This window comes from Lissotriton helveticus, chromosome 2_2 (genome assembly GCF_964261635.1).
Source record: "Lissotriton helveticus chromosome 2_2, aLisHel1.1, whole genome shotgun sequence".
Taxonomy (NCBI): Eukaryota; Metazoa; Chordata; class Amphibia; order Caudata; family Salamandridae; genus Lissotriton; species Lissotriton helveticus.
This window is the reverse complement of record NC_136060.1, coordinates 223,624,355-223,639,048: the sequence shown is the minus strand read 5'-3', so window position 1 is coordinate 223,639,048 and position 14,694 is coordinate 223,624,355.

Genomic DNA, 14,694 nt, shown 5'->3' with positions numbered 1-14,694 from the left:
CAAGCGGTCTTGGCAGGTCTCTACCATTCAACCGAGAAAGCTGCCACTCTTGTTGAAAATCAAATCAAGCAGGAGATAGAAGAATGTTTCTGTTCATTCTGGTTTTACAGCATGGAACAAGCGCCTGGTGCTAAAAATGAGCACAAGGAGCCTCCTGGTGCTAAAAATCAGCACAAGCAGCACAATGCGCCAAACTTCCTCCACTGGCGGAACTCAGCTCACTAAGGGCCCGATGTAGGTAAATGTCATTTACCGACTCTAAAATACCGAATTTTACCGATTCTGTATTTTAGAGTCGGTAAATGCTATGTAGGTAAAAAATCAGTATTTTTTACCGATTCGGTAAAATTCGGTATCTGTCATTCGGAATTTACCGAATCGGTATTTACCGAATCGGTATTTACCGAAACGGTATTTAGAATGAATGGGAAATACAGATTCGTTAAAAACCGATTCGGAAAATACCGATTCGGTAAATTCCGAATCGGACAGCAAGTAAAACTGAAACTGAATCAGGCAGCCAATCAGGTGCTACCACCCTCCCCCTCCCTACCAGGAAGTGGCTACACAGGCAGCTGCAACTAATTAGAAGGTTCTGGAGAGGTCTTGAGCCCTCTATTGTTTAACGTGTATCTAGGCCCACTTGCCAGGGTAGTTGAGTCCTGTGGGGTCAGGGTGGTCTCTTACGCTGACGATACTCAGCTTGTTTTTTCCTTTAGAGACCACTCTGACTCCCATTTTTCCAACTTTCGCAACTGCCTTGGCAACATCTGTGCATGGATGGCTTCGAATCATTTGGCCCTAAACACTGACAAAACGGAGGTGCTTTTTTTTAGCCAGAAATCAGCCCCCCCCGCCACTTTGTGGTGGCCTACTGTTCTGAATCCCCCTCCCAGTCCTGTACAGTTGGCTCGCAATCTCGGCTTCCTTTTTGACAACGCTATGTCCTGCAAAGCTCAGGTCAACAGAGTTACCGCGGCCTGCTTTGGAAATCTGCGCATGATTAGGAAGATCTTTCCCTATCTCCCCCAGTCGTCCCGCAAAACGATTGTCCATGCTCTCATTACGGCACACTTGGACTATGCCAATAGCCTGTACGCCGGTGCCCCCTATATCTCATTGACTGATTGCAAATTGTTCAGAATGCAGCAGCCAGACTTATTGGAAACATCTCTATCCGCAACTCGGTCACAGCATACCGGAAAGACCTACATTGGTTCCCCATCGCCCGGCGCATTCAATTTATAATCTTGATCCTTGCCTTTCGGGCGATTCATGGAATTGGCCCGGCTTACCTGAGTAAAAGACTCAAATTATCCGTATCAGTAAGACATCTGAGATCTAACAGCCTCCGCCTATTGGTGGCTCCCAGATTTAGGCTCACCAGGAGTGGCGGCAGAACGTTCGGAGTGACTGCGGCCAAGTACTGGAACAACCTTCCTCCGGACCTTAGGTTTACTGAGTCAGAGCAAGTCTTCCGACGTAAACTAAAAACTTGGCTGTTTGCCAAACTCTGATTAGGCGAGTAGGGCGCCCTCTGTAGCTTCAGGCTAGGATGGACGTGAACCCGGCAGCCCCCCTCCCGTGATTAACTTGTACTCTCAGCGCCGGGTCACCCCCGCCGGGGGTAGCTGCGCGCTCTATAAGCTTCTTAAATAATAATAATAATAATAATAGTTGGAGCTGAGCAGAGTGCAGGAGCCACAGAAAGAGTTTTCCACTTTTAAATTGTGAAAATGGCAAGCAGCAGTGAAAAGGAGCAGCCAGAGAGGAAGAGGAAACTAAAATTCAGCTGCATGGAGCAACAGGTCCTGTGGAGGAGGTGGTGAAGGAACACTAGAATGTATTTGGCAAGCTGTCCCTGACTGTGCCTGAATCTGCCAAGAGAAAGATGTGGCTGCACATTCAAACAAAGGTTAATGCTGTTGGAGTGACTCCAAGGGACATAGAGGACCTCAAGAAGAGGTGGTATGACCTCAGGAGCCTGACCAAGAAAAAACTCACTGAAATCCACAAACAGGCAAACAAAACTGGAGGAGGGAAGAACCGTGCACCCCCCCCCTGACTAACTTGGAGGAGCTGGTGGGGTCCACCATTGAAACTAAGAGTGTCTGTGGACTGGGAGATGCAGACAGCTCAGCCAGAGCTGCAACCAAAAAGGTAAGATGCATGCACAGCAATCACCCCCACCCCATCAGCCTTCCCTTTTCCCCATGTGGCATAGTTAACCCCAGTCCAGTAGAGGTTGCACTATACAGGAGCAATGCATCATGGGACATGTAGGTTGTAAATGAAAGACCATGTCATTCAGCCCAGCAATCAAAAAGTCAGGCAAATCATGCCAGACATAATGAAGCGCAGGCAACATGTAAAGTGTTTAAGTGCGAACAATTTCATTGTAGTGGTTGTGAGGCAGTAGCACTGAACTAATGTTCATTTAAATGTCCACAGGCGAGACATCTCACAAGCACACCAGGGAGACGGAAGGCACGGCACCAGAGAGGGATGACAGCCAGGATCCAGGACCAAGTGCAGGGAATGTCACAGAGGACACAGGTGCCCCAACTACACAGCCACCATCCCAAGACACAGAAATGGCTCCACAACTGCATGCCTCCCCAGAACGTTCTGGATCCCCTCTGCTACTGTCCTCACCTGAACTGCCTGCATCACTGCCTCTGACACAAAAGAGCAGGAGGCATGTAGTTACCCCACTAGTTCAAATGGAGTCATCAGCAGATGACATGGAGGAGGATGACACACAAACCATGGCAGGTGAAGGTAGCCCTGCAACACAGCAGGCCACTGCAGAGGTTGCCCGTACAGGTGCCAGACACCGCAGGCACAGAGAAAGCATTGTACCAGCACATGTTGAGGGTCCCAATGTCTTCCATGGCCTTGAGGGGCGCATGGTCAAAATCCAGAGGATGCAGGCGAAGGCCATCCTGTCTGTGCAACGCCAGATGAGGAACCTAAACACACATATGGAAGGAATAGGGAAGGGCATTAGAGAACTGGTAGATGTGAACAAAGCGATGACACAATCGGTGCAGCTTCTGTGCACCAAACTGGACCAGGACATGGCAGCTAGGCGCAAGGAGAGGCAGCGTGCGCAGCAGCAAAATAACGCTATTAACCGCCTGGCCACAGCCACTACCCTGCTATGCAGAAGATGCATTAACATGCAGGATGGACTCACACACAACAGCAATGAGGTGTCTAGGGGCATTGCTAGTTTGACAAGTGCTGTAGAGATGCTGATTAATTCTCGGACAGCACAAATTGCTGCTCTGGATGCACCTGAAAGTGAGTAAAGCACCAGTAGAAGCAGCATGACAAGCCCCCTTGTTGTGGAGACACGGAGGAGCAGCAGGCGCCATGGTGAGCCAGCAGCCCAAACGCACAGTGAAGAGAGCCAGCCACTTACATCTGGCACTGCTAGGAGTGGGCGTAAATGACTTGTTCAGTTAATGGGGAAGTGACCCAGGGCTACCATTATTGCCTGGATGAAGTTTGTGTTGCACATTTGTGCTTTTGACCACCTGCGTAGTGACAAATATTAAACTACTTTGGGTGCATACTCCACCTGTCTGTGTCTCTTTACTTACTTAAAAGTAGTTGCGTGTGATCTCTTCCCGTCTGTGTCTGCCATCTGTTGGTGTCGCAACTCCAGCTGTGTTGGGTTCAGGCAGTGCTTGTTCGTCATCATGGTCCAGATAATTCTACCTCGGTGCCCATCTTCATTGCAAGATTGTGCAACATTGCACAGGTTGCAATCTTGCAGCAGGTGACAGGTGTATACTGGCGTGCCCCTCCACTTTTGTGGAGGCAGCGGAACCTGCTTTTCCACAACCGAAAGGTGCGCTTCACAATGTTCATGGTAGATTTGTGTGCCCCGTTGTATCCCCTCTGGCTGGGGGTTGAAGGGTTGAGGTAGGGAGTAAGGATGAAAGACCGGACCCCATATGCACTATACTCTATTTGTAAAAGAAAAAGACATTACTCACATGCACACATACACATACATCTGCAATATGTATCAAGGGAGTGTCACACAGTGTTTTACCTAGCAGGTATCCTCCGCCAAATTCCCCTGCTGTCAGGCGTGTGTAGATCCCACTGTTTTGAAAGATGTATGAGCCGTGGGTACTTCCAGGAAACTTGGCAACTATGTCCGTGATGATGTACTTTGCATCACAGATTACCTGTACATTTATGGTGTGGGTAGACTTCCTGTTCCTATAAATGTACTCTGTGGCAGCAGGTGGACATATTGGTATGTGTGTGCCATCAATACAGCCAATGACGTTGGGAAAATGTGCCATTTGATAAAACTCTGTCTTAGTCCTGAGCTGTTCTGCGTGAGTTGCAGGGAAGCTGGTGTAATAATGCATTCTCTGCATCATGGCCTCTAGGAATTTCCTAATAAAATGGGACAGGCAGCTCTGGGACACCCCACCTACCACAGCAACCACACTCTGGTAACTCCCAGAGGCAAGCAGGTGTAGGCTACACAGCACCTGCACATGGGGTGGGATGGTGTGCGCCCTTGGGGTTGGGTGCTCCAAAGGTGGGTGGAGGTCCCTGATTAGCTCCAGGATGGTTTGGGGGTGTAGCCTGTACCTTTGTAGGATCTCTGGCTCAGTCAGTTGGAATAGGGTGATTCTCTGCCTGTAGACCTGCTCCTCCCTTCTCCAGACCCTCCCTCCTTCTGCCTGCAGCCGTAACCGCCTCACAATCACGTAGAATGCCGCCATACTGGTCAAACTGTTGCATTTTGGGCCCTTTTCTATAGCCTGCACCTGGTTACCACCTGATTTCAATCCATGGTAAATACAGACTCTTAAATACCGAATTGCATGCACATTTGGTATTTTAGAGGCTACCTACATCTCAATAGTCATTTTTACCATTTCTTATTTACCGAATGGGTAACTTTACAGAATCTGTAAATTTACCGATTCGGTAAATTTACCGATTGGGTACTTTACAGAATCGGTAAATTCACCGATTCAGTCAATTTACCGATTAGGACGTTTTTGTGGCCCCTACATCTCAAACACCATATACCGATCGGTAAATGCCGAAATTAGGTATTTTCGGCCATTACCGACCGGTATTTGCCTACCTACATCGAGCCCTAGGTTTTTACGTAACTCTGTGGAATTCCACGAAGTAAAACAATGTGAGTTTCTCCTACTCCTAATATATTTGTTCATTACATTTCACGGTTTGAGGTTAGTTGCAAGACGTCCATAAGCCCACCTTTAAACTTCTTACAACAAGTACATGAGTGGAGTAGATAAAAATGACTAGGTTTTTCAATCATATAATGTGAGTCATAAAACTTGCACATGATATAAGAAATTTGCTACTCTCCTCATTCAGTTGACAACATACAATGTGCATGTTTTCTGTCTGCAGACCACCACAGGAAGACTTCTGCCTTTCCTTGACATTCAATTGTCTGTTATTGAAAGCTTTGCTACTGTAAAAGCAGTAGCCTTTACTTCATCTGTTGTGGAAGATGTAGCAAGTCTGAAAGATCTTCACTTTGCTGAGCTCATTCCTGAAACAGAGCAAAAGAGAACCAATATCACTGATGAAGTTTGTGCTTGACAAGTACAAGAGGCTGGAGAGAAGATATTACTGACTCCAGTGCCCAGCTCAGCCTACATGTTTTCCAACTTTTTCACTTTGGACCACACAAAAAGTAAAGTTCTAGGGAAGTGAGTGAAGTGAAGCATCTGTCCCTGAACAGCTATTCATGGCTACATACCTTCCATCGCCCACTACTTCAGCAGCTGTTTAGGCTTTTTAATTATTACATCTACTATGGATGGTTTAAAGAGAAGAAATGTAATCCACAACGTTTTCCTTCCTAAATTTGATTTGATCTTCCATGCCTTTACTGACTCCAGAAAAGATGCATGCAATGGTTTTGCTTTTGGCTGCTTGCCACCTTCATCCTCCTGCAAACATGGTGAATGTTCTATAAGCTGTATTTCAAGTGTACTATTGTCAATGCATTGTGCATAAAGGTGTACAGAACATGCAACATGTTTTGACAGAGTATCCTGTCCATCAAGTACTAATGCCAAGACTCTTTCTGAGAGTGCTCTTTAGGGAACGTAGTAGAGCTTTTCTCAGCATATTTATCCCAGTTTACAAAGGTAGAAATGCCTACAATGTCAAGAGGGATGAGCCACAAGTGCATCATTGGGTAAATCATAACTTACTTACATACACTGAAATTAGTTGAATTTAGTGCAGTGAGTGCACTGAAGACGCATAAAAGACAATTCTTTCTGAGCCAAATCAGGCTGCCACAGTGAGGCATTAGTAAAGCTGCACATGCCATCCTGAATGTATGAGAATCTTGGCCAGACACACGTATACTGGTAGTAAAATATTAGCCCGTGACTGTTTTCATAGGGATCTTGTGTAGGTAGAAGGCAGATGATCAAGGTAGAAGTGAAACTCCATTCAAGGCACTTATCCCTAACAGTGGCTGGTGGCATGTGTGTGGTTGCCATTGGGTAGCTGTTATCAGGAGGAACGGGTGCCTCTGTAATTGGTACTATGTGTGCCTCATGGCTGGTGTAATGTATGGGTTTGCCTAACGGTATGGGTGGCAGAAGACTGGCTGAACATGTAGCTATTGACCAATAGTATGTGTGGTATGTGGCTAAGGTTATGAGGGCCTGTTGGCTGTCAGTATGTGAGTATTGGTTTGGTAGATGTGTGTTTATATGCAAGCTAGCTGGCTGATGAATAGTTGAGTGACAGTGTGATTTGTGTTTCTGTCCTGTGGGTGTGTGAATGTCATGGGCCCTTAAAATTTGATGGTTTGTTGATGAGAGTGTTGAGTGGGTTGTGAACAAGGCTGGCAAAGCAAATGTCTTTGTATGGTGTGCATGAAAGGCATGTGAATGAACCGTAAAGTACCTTGACAAGAATTATGGGCTCACTACCACTAACTGATGCGTTCAACATCTTGATACTGTTATGAGTATTCAGTAACCAGTGTAATTATGTACCACGGTAGTGGATGAACTCCAAAGGAACAATAGAAACATTTACATTTCTGAAAACTAAACACTCGGAGGTGGAGTAAAGTGTGGATTCTCTCACTCAAAATGCCTTGCAAATTCAGGAATCTGGGAGATTGAAACAATTGTGAATGTCCTGTGTTTCCATACTTCTCCTAATAATAAATATCTTGCCCCACTTGTCTGGCGTGGCCTGGCACCCGCAACTCAAACGGCCCCCATGGCCACCTACCAAACAAAGGAAGGACCAGGATTGTCATTTGTTTAAACAATTTCTGTCACAGGCACTAGACCCAGCCAAACAAGTGGAATAGTGTTTTTTATTGAGACAAGTGGGGCAATGCTATGTGGTAGGAAGTTTGTGGATCCTATCAGATTTCCGAAATTTCTGCTGCAGAAATGTTGGGAAAATGCATGATTAAAGGTAAAGTCTGCTGTTTTACAGGGAATTGTGGGCAAGAAAACATTGTGGGAGGCATGTAAAAGCCACCACCCTGGACTACCCTGAGTGTCTAGTTTTCAAAAGTGTCTGGGCTTGGTAGATTTCTTTGTGTGGTGGCCAAGCTCAGGCTCAAATACAGCAGCTATCCCGATTGCCAAAGTAGGTTATTTTTTGTCAAAATAGGTAATTTCTTTGTCAGGAATTGTTGAATGTCTCCACATACCACTTTTAGGATTGTTGTGTCACAGGTGCTAAGGCTCACACACACAAGTTGCGTAGAGTTCTTATCTTGTCAAGTGTGGGAACGCTGAAAGGCAGATATGTGGATCGTTGTAGATTCTATAGTTTTTTGCTCACATAAACATGAATAAAATGCAAGGTTTTAGCAATGTTTGAGGTTTGAAGGGCACTGTGGGTAAAACGCTCTTGGGTGTCTATTGTTCCAAAATGTTTGAGTTTGTCAAGGTTCTCGGGGTAGTGACCAATTCAGGACTTCAACTCAACAGCTACACACATTGTAAAAAAGTGTGTGTTCTAACAGGTGAAATGGGATGTCTTCACATCTTGTTTTGATGTGTTTTGTGTCGTAGGCACCCGGCCTAGTGACATAAGTGGGGTACAGTTTTTATTGAGACAAGTCTAAGAATGCTTGGTGGTAGGAAACTTACTGTCACAGAAATATGATGAAAATTTGTGTTTTCAGCCAACGTTTGAGGTTTGCCAGGGTTTATGAGTAAGACAGAATTTTGGGATGCACACATGTCACACTACCCTAGACTATCCTAGGTGTCTAAAGTTTCCAAACTGTTTGGGTTTGCTAGGTTTCCCTGGGTGGCAGCTGAGCCAAGGTCCCATATCCACAGCTCAACACATTGATAAAAAAAGGGTAGGTTTTTAATCAAAATTGTGATTTCTCCATGTTGTGTTTTGTGGTCTCTCCTGCCCTGTCCCAAGCCCTGGGCTCACCCACTCAAGGGGTTACAAGAGTGGGATTACTGAGTGGTAAGAAACTTGTGAATCCCCACAGGTTCCAGAAGTTTCTCTCTCAGAAATATGAAGAAAATGCAGGTTTTTAGCCTGAGTTTGAGATTTGCAAGGCCATGTGTAAAAAAAGCTTCAGGATCAACACAAGACTAACAAACACGGACTCCCTTACATGTTTCGTTTTAGAAATGTCTGGGTTTTGGAGGTTTCCCCGGGTGATGGCAGAGCACTAGCTAAAAATACACTGCTACTCACATTGCTTAAAATGGTTGGTTTTGAGTAGAAACGTTTGTTCTGTCTTCGTTGTGCATTGGGGCCTTTCCTGTCACTAGTGATAGGCACAGCAACTCAAGAGAGTATCATTTTTATTGGGAAAAGTTTGGAAATGCTGGGTGGTGGGAAATTTGTGAATACCTAAAACTACCACAACTATCTTTCACAGAAATGTGAGGGAATGGCATGTTGTATCCAGAGTTTGAGGTTTGCAAGGCCTTATGGGTAAGAAAATGTCATTGTATCCAAATTGCGCAGCTGTCCACATTTGAAAAAACATTGAGTTTGCTGGGCAAAATGTGATGCTTACAGGTTATCTGTTTGGGGTGTTTTGTGTCACATGCTTTAGGTCAAGCCATTCAAGAGGGGCCCAATTTTTTTATCGGTAGATGTGGTGTGGAAACGCAGAATAGTAGAACATTTAATATTAGCCTTTGTATGTCTTTGCATGTGTGGCTTCCGGTGTGCAACAAAAATAACATTTTGCAAAATGCCCATTGAACAACATGATAGTTTGGGAAACCCCAATTTCAGCAGTGTACAAATGTGCACTGTTCCTAAACTCAGTATGGTTTGCACATTTCAGAAATACCTAGGTTGCCTCATACCCATTTTTCATTAATTGGATTTTTCAATCTGAATTGCTGCTTGGTCGTCACAAGACGAAAATCATAATAAGCTGTAGCTTAGATGTCGGCTCTGGGTTTGGTGTGTTTTAAAAAACAAATCTTCAAACCCTATATATATCCATGAGTCAGACAAGTTAAATGGATGTGACAACATACTGCTTTGTAAATCAGCCATAATGACAACAAATTGCAGATGAGAATGCTGTCCCTAATTACTATTGTCTTCTTGTTTTAAATATTTTTTTTAGTCAATGATTAGTTTCTTTGGGAAAAAGTTTAGGTATCTTTATAAATGCCCTGTTGCTAAATTCAGAATTGTAGCTATTTTCCAGAAACGTATTTGTTTGCTTCCACCACAAACTGCAATTAGTTTGAAAGCACAAAAAATTTGGAAAAATTGACAACCTCTTTGAAAAATACAAAATCTATGTCAAAAAATATTTTAATGCAACTCTACTGGTTTCTGAAAGCTGGCAAGTTGGTGATCCTAGCACAGCAAACCTTTTGTCAATGACATCTTTCGAAGAAAAAATATACCCTCTTGTACAGCACTTCCCCCCCCCCCTATGTTTCTCAAAAAAACCCAAATGGAGCTATATTTTTTGTGTTTTTATTAGTTCCCTCTAGTAAAATCCACAAATCATAGGGGCCTTTTGTGGTACCTGCATCTTAGCAGAAAAAGGTACACACATTTGGTAGTTAAGACTAACCTTTATTTTCCTTTTTAGAGTCTCTGCATACATTATTTGAGATTTATTTAGCACAACTTCATATCATGTCATTTAATTGAGGTACATTCTTTTAAATATTAATTATTTAACCATATTAAGGGCTTGTAGCTATTCACGCAGGGTGCTTGGCATTCAAAAGTAGGACCTGTAGAATTTTAAAGTTAACGTCCATTATGTAACTACCCCCAAAAGCTATTTTCACTATAAAAAGGCCTACTGGCTCGTAGAGAGACACTGGAAAGCAATATTAATATTAATTCTGCTATCTCAGGCTCCTTATGATTCTTTGGTTCCTTCCTAGCATTCTACACAATAACCTACAGGGTCATTTAAATAATAAGAGAAGAATCATTACCCACCAACTGGTGAAATCCTTCATGAATTGTTTCTCCCCATATCCAGGTAAATAAATACCACCAGAATGGGCTCAATTGAAAGGTAGGAAATACTGTCCCAGAGCCCTTGCATCTTGTTGTGCATAATTAGGAAAACCAGTTGGGCAGTAAACAGAAATATAAGTCTCTTCAAAGGGGAATCCCCTCTCCAACACAAATGTAACTCACACCTGAAAAGGTCCTCTCTTTCGTCCTACCAGTCAGACAGGCCCCACATATGGGTAGTCTTAACTTGTGTAATACCATGTAGTGTAATCACTTGGATGGAATTGCCCACCAACAATTCTGCACTTAGTGCTATCTTCTTAGATAAAAAATGTCCCAATGCAAGGATCTATTTTGTGCTAATAAGTAGCGCTAAATGCCTTAGAACATGTATGACAGTGCAAGCAGGTAATCACACTTGCTAAATGTGAACTTAGAGTAGTATTTTCCTCCAACTTTCTTAGCTCCAAATGTACTAATGCATCCGAAATGGACACAAGGATGCATTTTGCATTGAGAAAATATCGCTAAATGCCACAGAACATAAGCAGCAAGGCAAGCAGTCGCTAGTGCCTGCAAAATGTGCTCTCCGGGTAGGATTTTTACCTCCAAATTTACTTGTAAATATACAAGCGTGCATAATCTCATTGTTATTGATAATCCCATGTCAAGGAGTAACACAGTATTATGAAATTACTTTGATTACTCCACCAACATGATGGAAATTCTGTCCAAGACTAGCATCAAAACCAACCGGTGGAAAGCTACTCCCAGAGGTGTTTTGGAGGGATAAAGAAGGAGGGGGCTTCTCATTAACCTGGCAACACATGTTCTGCACAACGTAAAAAGGGTTACCCCATCTTGAATTTAGTGAGTAAGGGACACTATGGGATTGTTTGCAGTAGGGCACCCGGAAAGCACCGCAAAGGTGGGTAGGGCTATACCTGTGACTGTTTAACTTATTGGTTGGAAGGGGCCAGGAGTCACCCCCAGCTACAAGCTAGTGCCAGGCAATAATCTGACACCCCAAACCACTATCTTCATAACACTACTGAAACTGATGGAGAAGAGAGGGACTGCACTTGCTGTTTGGGACCTGTGGAAAGGCCAGAAGTGTTGGACCTGCCCCACGTGTACCCAGGACAAAGGTGTGGTCTCTAAGAGTTAGATGGATGACCTCCTATGCAAGGAACCAGGCCACAACGAACTGCAAGAGGCGTTCTTCCTGAAGACCCAGCTAACCAGCTCAACTGGACCTTCCCTGGACCCTGCTTGTGGCCTCTCCTGGAGTGAGCCGTGACCCTCAAGTGATATGTTAGATGAACCTGTGACCCTTGTTTGTATCTAAATGGACTTCTCCTAATATTACCGAATTTTTAGAAAGGAAGACCTCTCAAGAATCAGGGCAATGCTTCCAAGTCAATCCACCCAAGGTGTATTGCTGCTGAGCTGAATAAACAGGATTTCCCTGTTCGGGAGCTCCTCTGCAGCAACAAACCCAATTCAGCTGGACCTCACAGAGAAGAAATCTGGCCTTTTGCAGCCCTCTCCAGCTACAAGCAGCACACTGGCCCTGCTGGAGGATTCAAAGCTCCAAAAAGGAATCTAAGTCTGAATGTAGAAACCTTGACAGGGCGGGTCTGGTGGCTTAGTGGACTGATGCATTCACTTTAGGGGCCTGTTCAATCTCATGGTCACAGGTTCAAATCCAAGCAGGTCCACTCAGCCTTTCTTCCATCTTAGTTTGATAAAATGAGAAGCATTGAGCTGGGTAACAAACATCCATTATTCAGTGCCAAGATACCCTTGGGTGAACGTGCGCTTTACAAATACACATGTTATGTTGTGGCTCAGACACTAAAAGTATCCAGTTCCCATGCGGACTTCTCTAGGTGTGGAATTCAATTTTTCCCACTCAGACCTTTTCCTGTCAAAACCCAGCTGTACAGGGATCTTTTGCAACTCCTGTCTGATGTTGTGGAGCCCTCCTCGGCTACAACCTGCTGCGTTGTCCCACTGAAGGACGTTGACTTTCAGAAAAAATACTAGGTCCTAAATTAAAACTAGAGACCGGGTTGTACTGTCATGTGTCCCAGTTAGTCCTAGAGAGAGACACTGCCATTTTTACATGTACACAGTATCTTCCTAAAGTTGCCATCATTCTCACACAATGACGTTTGCACACAACTGCAACCGGACAGTGCTGATAAGTTTCTAGTAAACTATATTTTTTACAAACTTACTTTGCAAGAACACTTTCATAATGCCCTGACACATCATGTACAAGATCTATACATACATTGTGCAACTGTTATTATTAGTTTCGTACATGTGGCGACAGAGTTATCTATAAAACATAAACAATGATGGCATGACCAAGATCGTGGCCCAAGGCAAGTATGCCTTTTGTTATAAATGAACATCCATTTCCAGGTGTTGGCAGAGGAGCACTTTGCTGTCATTGTGAAGTCTTTACATGCTCATGCTTCGGCCCAGCAACCAGCTAATATCTCTATGAGTCAGCTCGTGACCACAATGGGGATCTAAATTCTTTCCTTTCAGGTAATGGGGAATGGATCATCCAGTACTGTTTTTTTTGGCAGAACACACACACACCCTAGATGCTTAGGATTGAGGAGTATGCCAGATTTCTATATTGCTCGAATATATACATTGTTTTAGCACAATGGTGGAACTTTTAATTCGGTTTACTGTCCTAATACTTCTATACCTTTCATTTGCTTTTGTCTATTGATCATTGCAGCATGTAAATTTAATGCAAGAATCACGTTAGTTCAATAAATGTTGAAAAGGCCCCATTCTGTGACTAAAAAAGGTGCTACATCTGTTACCGTGACTCCTTGGGGACCCGGGTCGTCATGTTCAGTGGTTGCCAGAACCATTTGCTACCCTCCTAGGGTTATTGGGGCTTATGCTTACACTGTGAGGTTGCTGGCCTCTAGGACGACATATCCTGAGGGGGTGCATGGAATCAGTCTGGCACCATTCCAATGGTTATGCGTCCACAAACGTGCAATTCCTACTGTAGAGTGGAAACTACACAATAGCACTTGATTTGGGTAATTGATCCTTGCTTCATCGTGGACAGACTGAATTTATGCTTAGGTCCTGGTCTACTGCAACTTAGTGACCCACTTTGGCGCTTACAGCATTTTGGTGCTATTTGCATTTAAATATCCATATCTTCCATTCCCCTTACTAAATTTCAGTTCAGTATATTATTTTCTTTTTTAGAAACTGGAGTGGTATTTTTATTTTGATGAATTTTTTATTTTTTAACAGCTTTTTTACTTCAAAATGCTTTACCTAATTTCCTAAAACAAAGCACCGGTAGCCATAGATATCAGGGGTTAAACACAGGATAAAAAACTTAGGGGCATATTAGCAAGAACCTCGTTAAAATTATCGCCATTTTAGAGGCAGGAAACTGGAGCATTCCCTGCAAAGGAGCGATTTGCTGTTTTCTGTTTGCATGTTTTCAGCAGGGTGAGAAGGAGGGGGTTTGAGCTTCTGAGACTTCTGGATTGACCGACTTTCTTGGGTTTTGAGGCTAGGTATTCTGTTTTCCTTGTGTGCAAGGCTTTGTGTGTTAGGCAGGCCGTTCTGAAGCTGGCCCACTTTTCCACTGGGAGCCATTTTAGATCTCTGAGTGCGGGAGAAATGTGGTCACATTTTTTTACTCCTGAGACCCTTCTGGCCGCATCATTGAGGGCGGTTTTTAGGGGAGCTAGGTAGGAGAGAGGCTAACCAGGGAGGATCGCGTTCCCGTAGTCCAGTCTGGATAACACTAGAGATTAGGTGGCTTGTTTGAGATCCGCAGGTGGAATGTAGGGTTTGACTTTGTTGAGTAGCTTCAGATTGAAGAAGGAGCTCTTAGCAGAGTTCTTAATGTGGTTCGTCATGGATAATTTGTGGTCCAGGGTGATTCCCAGTGATTTTACTGAGTTTGTCAGAGTGAGATTCGTGTTGAGAGTATCAATGGCTTTCAACCACTCCGTCATTTGCGGGATTTCTACCTTGTTGGAGATGAGGAGGATCTCTGTTTTACCTTGATTGAGTTTCAGGTGGTTCGATGATAACCAATCTTGGACTTCTTTGAGAGTATTATTGGGTCTTAGAATGTCGTTGAGAGAGGAGGATTCCAGGTATATCTGGATGTCATCTGCGTATAGATGGAAGGGG